General features: G+C 41.6%; 1 long non-coding RNA gene across 1 annotated transcript; it reads right to left on the reverse strand.

Annotated features, from left to right (window-relative positions):
- Nucleotides 1-348: 348 nt before the first annotated feature.
- LOC112946598 lies at nucleotides 349-5776 on the reverse strand. Its single transcript, XR_003249268.1, has 2 exons — nucleotides 5651-5776; nucleotides 349-1717 (listed from the first exon to the last, which is right to left on the reverse strand). It is a non-coding gene; the product is annotated as an uncharacterized LOC112946598 (long non-coding RNA).
- Between the last annotated feature and the right edge of the window lie 1745 nt (nucleotides 5777-7521).

Here is a 7521-nt window from a genome sequence, read left to right on the forward strand (position 1 = left end):
ACTTTCTCCATGTTAAGTCAGTGRGAGAAGTATGGGCTGTTGGTCAGAGAGGCTAAAGGGTTGGTGCTCAGAGTCAGGATGAACAGCAGAAGGGAAGCACCAAATTTTGAGGTATGCTAGTCTTACATCTGAAGTTCTCACCTCCTGTTCAGKTTTCCTCCTCTTATTGTGCTTTATGAGTTAAATATCAGTATTATAAATGGGTGGGTCACACAAGAAATAGCTTTATATTAGGACTCTTCCATGCATCCAGGCTTGAATTCTGCCTCACATCTGGAGGAAAATTGTTATAGACATATCAACTTTTCACCCACAAGGTGCATGTTATTGAGTCTGCAGCTGCTCTGAACTCAAACCTGTAGATGTGGCACTACCTTGTRTTTAGGACCTGCTGAAGCCAGTGACACAGGAACATAGGATTTATTGAAGGAGATCTTAGGTAGTGTCCACATTGCCTGACCAGCATGCGGAGTGTGTGTCCGTGCTGCTATGGGCTGAGCTCTCATGCAGGTCTGTGGGTCCTTCCAGGTGTGCCCACAGCCTCGCACAGCAGGACTTGCCRGCTTGTGCACTTCACCTGACTCACAGGCATCTTGCTGACTATGGAGCCGTCTGGCACACGGCATTTCTGCAGTCCTGTCTGCTCAGCACTTCAGGCTATGCCAGTACTAATGGAAAACTTCTGAGTTCCCTGTTCCAGGTGCGGCATGTTTGCCACAGCAAACATACCTCAGCAAACATTCATACCTGGAGAACTTGTCCCTTTGGATTCTCTGTCCTAGAAGGATCTTCCAGAGGATAGATGGCAGGACAACTATGGTTAAACATAAATGGCTGAGGAGGAGGCCCTCTGGTCAGTCCTGGTGAATTGCRTGGGATATGCTCTGCCTGTTAGTGAAGCCATTGTAGAAGTGAGGGGGAAGCAGAAGTATCAAACAAGGGATGGAGACAGGGAGAAGCGCTGATCAGATGCTGCTGCATGAGACAACCTGCTAATGGTGTATCTCTGCTGTGCCTGTTTCCAGTTTCAACAGAGTGATAAGAGAATCAAGTAACTCTTGTTCATTCAGGTCCCTCCCTGGAAATTCGAACAGGCATTTGAGAATATGATTTTCTTCTGGCTGCTTTTATTTTTCCTCTGGCTGCAACTGAATCATTTCATGTGATATTATCCATAACAAAAGCCAGGAGTCGTGTCAAGCTGGTCAGGTCTGTATAGTCACAGGAGAGTCCCTTGGGTGTCTGTAGGCCCTGGGTGAAACACAGGCCAGTGCAGCATCTACATGAGTGACCGGGGGCTCCAGATCTGGATGCAAGCTCAGGTTGAGCCTATGGATGTACTGGCATAATGTATGCCATGTAGGAGCTACTGTGACAGTGAAGGTGCAACTTGTGTCATACAAGATAGATCTTGTGCTCTTCTCATTGCTGTGTACCACTGCTGTGTCAAGAGACATGAGCAGGAAAAAATGTTGTTGGGAAGGAGCTCAGCAGTTGAGTCCTTATGTTGATTCAAACCTCTATATCATACATAACGATGCAGAAGAAGCCTCATTAGAGAGACAGGTGGTAACAAGTGAGCTTGTAAGATGGCCATGAAGCAGTTCTTACTGAAGGTTTGGAAGTGACGCTGTGGGTTTTGCTGCTCACCCAGCTACTTGCTGTGGGTGCTGAAGGCACATTCCCAGCAGTGGTCCACAGAGCACATTCTACATTGCTGAGTGCAAAGATGAAGAAAAATGATTGCTTCTTAAAAGAAAACATCTTSCAACACCAGAAGCATTTTGTTTTATCACTATATACCACTCGAGTCTGCTACGATTAAATGTAGGGAAAAAACATGGTCATGAGAGAGCAGGAAAAATAAACTGGGCATTTTGCTCAAGTTCACCGAACAGAGAAGAGTGTAGAAGGTCACTGTCAACCAAGGAGACATCATGGAGATCCAAAAGGATRTATCTTGACTGTGATGGAAATGGCCACTGATTTCAGTGGGGTAAATATATTGTCTGAGAGAAAATTTAGAGAAAATAGTGGAGATGTACTTAYACATGAAGATTGCATGATTATGATCAGTTAAATTCTGTTTTAAGAGTATGAAAGTCATGCTACTGACTTCAATTACATTGTAAAGATAATTTATCAGTAATAACGAAAAACAGAATTTGGTCTTCAATTGCTTTACATAAAAATATTTTTTTGCATTAAATGATACAGTAGAAAAGTTTAACTTTTTTTTTTCTTTACAATCTACACCACCTGTGAGTATAAACACATTTACATTTATTAAATATATGTCTTGGCTTGTTATCAGACGTTTGCAACAGTCTACACCCTGTTGACACGATTTTTCAGACAGTAGGGTTCCTTGTGGTAATGGGCAAAAATGCAGAATGGAATGAAATACAAAGCAGAGGCCAAAAGTCTCAGAGAGAGCAGGCAGAAGTCATCATTTTTTCTAACAACCTCCGTGGCTGTCCGTGATGTGGCATTGCTGCCATAAAGGATAGAGTGAGCTATGCTCTCTGCCAGGAGTTTTCTGATATGCAGCAGAGGAAGAGCTACTCAGTTTTTGGCTCATTTGTAGAGCACAAATGGAAAGGTCAGTTCTGCAGCAGTAAAGGAGGCATTTGTTGTTGGAGTAAACACCTTCTTTCTCTGCTGAATGCTTTTCTTAAACAAAAAAAGAAAGGGCTCAGCCTTCCGACTGAGGAACAAAGTAATTCTGAAATGATACAAATACTGGCATGGATTTAACCTCTGAATTTGAGGATAATCTTACTTCTGCATGACTTTGGCCCAGGAGTTTTGTACCCAGGATAACGACGGAAATTCTTGTACCAGTAGCTTCAGAGTCTCTAATGAGGCTGATAAAACTTTATCTCTGGAAAATTCCAAGTATTTGTAACCCCTCCCATCTCTGATAAAAATATGACTCTTTTCATGAACAGAACAGTGGTTCTACAGGAAGAAAATATTTAAAAGTTTAGTTTTTCTTCAAAAGTAGCTTTAAGGGAGATGCTTGCCTAAAGCTTATGTGCCATAAACTCATTTTGTTTGGAGATTTTGCCAATGCCTATTTTCTGTCTTTGAACTTTATTTAGAAAAAAAAATCCTCCATTTAAAAATCATCCTCCTATCAAGCCAAACAAATCCTAACATTAGGAGATATTTTTTTTTCTTCCTGAAAGCTTGAGATCTCATGAGCTGTTCAGCCAGCTTCCTCATTTTCCTGTCAAGTAAGGCTGCTGTTTTGGGATACTTCTTCCTGGAGGGAGCTGTCTCTCCTTTCTGGATCTTCCTGTGCTGTGTACTAAATCCTTAATATTTATCTAGGATCTGCCTACGTTTCTAGAGTGAAATGTTCACACTTGCAGCTGATTACTGTCCAGTGGATTAGAACTTCAGTGGTGGCAATGCTAGGTTCCCTGGAGCCCTACTTGATCCAGGCTTTATTAAATGAGTTTAACTTTCATGAAAGAAAAAGGCTTCATGGATGAATCAGAGTCTGAATGCTCCTAAATTTTTTTTTAAAAGGCAATTAASGGAGAATGCTTCATGTTCTTTCCCTGGGGATCAGTTGAACTTGCATTTTGCCCATTTATAAGTAATGTTCCCCCACTGGCAGAGCTTATTAGGGAATTAAAGGTGAGAGGGGGATTGTAGACCCACTTACTGTTGCGCTCAGCCAGCGGGAGCAACRGGGAGTCTGTGAAGGGTGACTCTGGAGCTGTAAAGCTGTAATTAGCCCCATGTTACCCCATGCTGGCTGAGAGCACCTGTGAAGTTGGCCCTGAATGGTCTGTGTGCAGCTTCAGCAACTCTCCAGGCTGCCCTGCCAGAGGGGATGCGAAGACATTGACCCCGAGAGATGCCCATGGGCCAAACCTGCCAGAGGTGGGTAAGTCCAGATGCTTTTTTGCAGGGGACTCTAGAAAAACAAGCTCTTTCTGTGCTTTAGGTTTATGTTAAAGGATTGGGGATAATGGTGTTCATCCTCTGGTTCTTCTTGCCTGCTCAGCTCACAGGCTGGAGCATTTTACAGTAGAAATACACATTTCTGTTTCATTTTTTTTTTCCTGCTTGTCCTTTAACATGCACTTCAGGTTCTGCGATTAAGGAAAGTACACTATCAGTAAAATCTTTTTTTTTCCTGTAAAACAGACAAACATGTTCTAAAATGAATCCTGCTTCCTCTATGGAGATTGGAAGCTCTTTTTCTTACTTAATGGATTCCCTGTTGACATCATTATACGGATGTTAAAGTCAGGCACTTTCAGAGAGATTAGTGTGAGGAGAGGAAAGGAGAGAACATAAATCCAGGCAGAATAAAAGAAATTTCCACTCCTATGACAAGAAGAGAGAAAGGAGAGTGGCCATTTTTTGTACGAGAACAGGAGCTGCTGCCTTCTGGCATTTAGCAGTTGTCTGCGAAGGTCGATGTGCCATAAACTATAAGCCTAGAAACAGGAGGTCAGTGGCACCATTCATTACCAGAAATGTCTCAGATGATTTAAAAAAAATAAAACAAAAATCCTTGTTTGCGTCTGATACAAAATCTTTGTATCATCCTCAGTGCTTGCAAAGGAATTGCTTACGCATGCCCATGTGCCTACAGCAGCACATAGGGAAGAGCCCAAAGTGAGGCACTATGGAGGTAGCACAGTGTAATGCAGCTCAGTCTTCACTGAGAAGGAAATGGAGGTGGAAAATAAATGAACTGAGGTCAGTGCTGCATTAAGTGTCCGTCAGATTCCTGCAAGCCAACAAGTCCAAAAGGCCTTACTGTTCAACAGCGAATGAGACTTAATGTAAACACACTGGCTTTCATTTTTATAGTACAGATCACCATCAAGATGATTTCCAGAACATGTGCTCCTCTAGCCTCACTCACTTTTAAAAAGTGAGAATCTTAAACTGTAAGATTGCTACAGTTCTCCCTTTTTCAAATGGGAGCTGAGTCTTTTGTGCAAGTGGATTTATTCTCGTTCATGAAAGATTGTTGTCTTTTTTTGCACATAAAGAGCTCCATGAGGTCCAAGCTCATGCCTGCAAACTCAAATAAAAATTTACACATCTATGAGGAGTGTTATTATTAAGTGGTCCAAATCATTTATTTATGTTACCTATAATAAATAAAACAATAATAAATTTATTTACAAACATCATAAAACATAATAAGGATTAGTTTCCAAAGTAAGTAAACAGGATTAAACTCTGTTAYAATTCAAAGAGAATGACTCTTGCCAGCTGCTTTTGTATTGGACAGAATAGTTGGAACATAGACCTAGAACTTATTTTGGGGATGTTTTCTATAGGTTTTGTTTGATCATGTAGCAAATGGACCTATTAGGACAATCATTCTTTTCAATATATTTTMATTTGGTGGCAGTGGGGTGAGGTATTGTTTCACCAATTGATGGGGGGTGGCAGGAATAACCAGACACTAAGCGAAAGAATGGTTGTGTTTACTATTAATATCAAATAACACAGAAATGAAATGATACATTTAATGAAACAAAAAGTTTACTATGCACCGAGTTGTAACTATGGACAAAATAAGCAAGGTGATGTACTTAACCATTACTATACGAGAGAGAGACTAGTGATTAAGAAAAAGAATACATCACGAACTGCCTAAGTACTTTACCATCATCCAGATCCGCAGTCGCTGGGGAGCTCCTGTTGCAGCCAGGATTTGGAGTCTTCCCAGCATTTAGGAGGTCTTATGTGGTGCGTCCACCTGTAAGTGAGTTCTCTAAAGCTGCTGTAAGAGGGTCCAGCTTTTGTAAGACCAAATCAGCAAACTTGCATTTTCTTTGTTAGCAGTAGWATATCTGGTATGTTCTACTTTCCTTATCAGCTGGCACCAGGACCTGGACAGAGCCCCGGCTCTGGGTGGGAAAGTTCCCTTCAAGGTCAGAAACGCCTGCCTGAGAGTCTACAAAAGYGGCAATTTGATGAGCCTACGTGCAGGTTAGCAGAWGCAATTTACAGGCGAGTTCTTTGTGCTTCTGAACAAGCAGAGCCGTACTCAGCTGTAAGTCAACYGTGACTTGGGCCTGTGGTTCAGGCCCTAGCAKTTCAGGTATAAAAATAGATGCTGTTAGAAAAGTCTTTGGACTAGTAAATGTCCTTGTATTGTAGAAGCCATTTGGTGTATTAGAATGTGGGTCAACAAAACTACTTAGAGCTCAAAAATGTGCAGTGCAGGTGTCTGATTCAGGGGAAAAAAGGGTGAGAAGTCCCAGAAAAAGGTGCTGTAGAGAAAAGGAGAGAAACAAAGGTTTATTCTAGAGAGAAGTGTCCTCTGACAGTTTCCCTGTCTGTATGCGAACAACAGACACTAGCAAATGCCCCAAAATAAACCTAGTCACGGGTTAAGGTTTTTACCACCTAGAGTGGGAAATGGATGCCCTCCTTGGAAAAGCTGGGGAAAACTGGATGTATTACCAGTGTTCGACCTCCTCTTGGCAGTTCAAGTGAAGAAAAATACAAACTTATTCTAGACAAATTCTTATAAAAAAGTGGATGGTAGAAGTAAATTTATTGTTTTCTCTGAAGATCTTTATGCAGGGTATGGCTGCTTTGTCATGCTGAACTGGTTCTTGGTTGAATACATACAGGAATGCTGGGAGCACAAATTAGGATGGAGAAGTAAAAGACAGATATGTATCAAAAATAATTTATAATATCTCACAAATGGCAAAAAAATGTACACAAAATAGATTATTTGCAGATCTCACTGGGGAAGATTAGCAGAGAAGAAAGACTAAACACTGTACATTCTTTATATTTGAGAAACCTGAGAATGAGGAATAATGTAATGTTATTTCATCCACTGAAGATATATACAAGATTGTACCATGATGGCTGGACTTCTTACAGTTTGAGAGACTTCCTATCTGTCTAAATGTCTTGAAAGTTAAGGATTTCTGAACCTGTATTACTAACAAGAAACGTCTAATGATAATGCGTTCAGAAGCTCATGTTGCTTTGGTCTGAACTTTTGCATTTACCGTTTGGAAGCAAACACTTCTGTAAGGCTAGTCTGGATCTGGGGTGGGTTACCCTGAAAATTCTGGGATGCAGCATGTTCAGAGGGACACTGAGCATGAATGTGAACTGGCCATGGTGACATGGTCCACCCTTGCATTCATTTGGTACGGTTAACAGACAGTGTAGGCAAAGTCTGCAGTGCTCACCTGGAGAAATATATGCATACAAACTGCCCTGTGGCCCATGTTCCTGAAGCCACAAGACCTGACCAGGTCATCTGGACTCTCCCCTGCTCCCTCTTCACTTACGAAGTTTCCTGCTGCTTCGATGCAGCAAATGAAAGGCTCGTGCTCTCCACGTGTTTAGGGAAGATATTTTCCTCTTCTTTTCAGCTTCTAGGTGTAGAAAGTCAGGTGTGTCCTAGCAGACATTTTAGCTCTGCTGCAGATCTGCTTTCTTATGGCAAATTTTCACTTCTTTCTCTTGTCCTAAACTATTTCTCGTGCCTACAGACAAGCCATA

Source organism: Nothoprocta perdicaria, unplaced genomic scaffold (assembly GCF_003342845.1).
Source record: "Nothoprocta perdicaria isolate Ctin4 unplaced genomic scaffold, notPer1 scaffold_21, whole genome shotgun sequence".
NCBI lineage: Eukaryota > Metazoa > Chordata > Aves > Tinamiformes > Tinamidae > Nothoprocta > Nothoprocta perdicaria.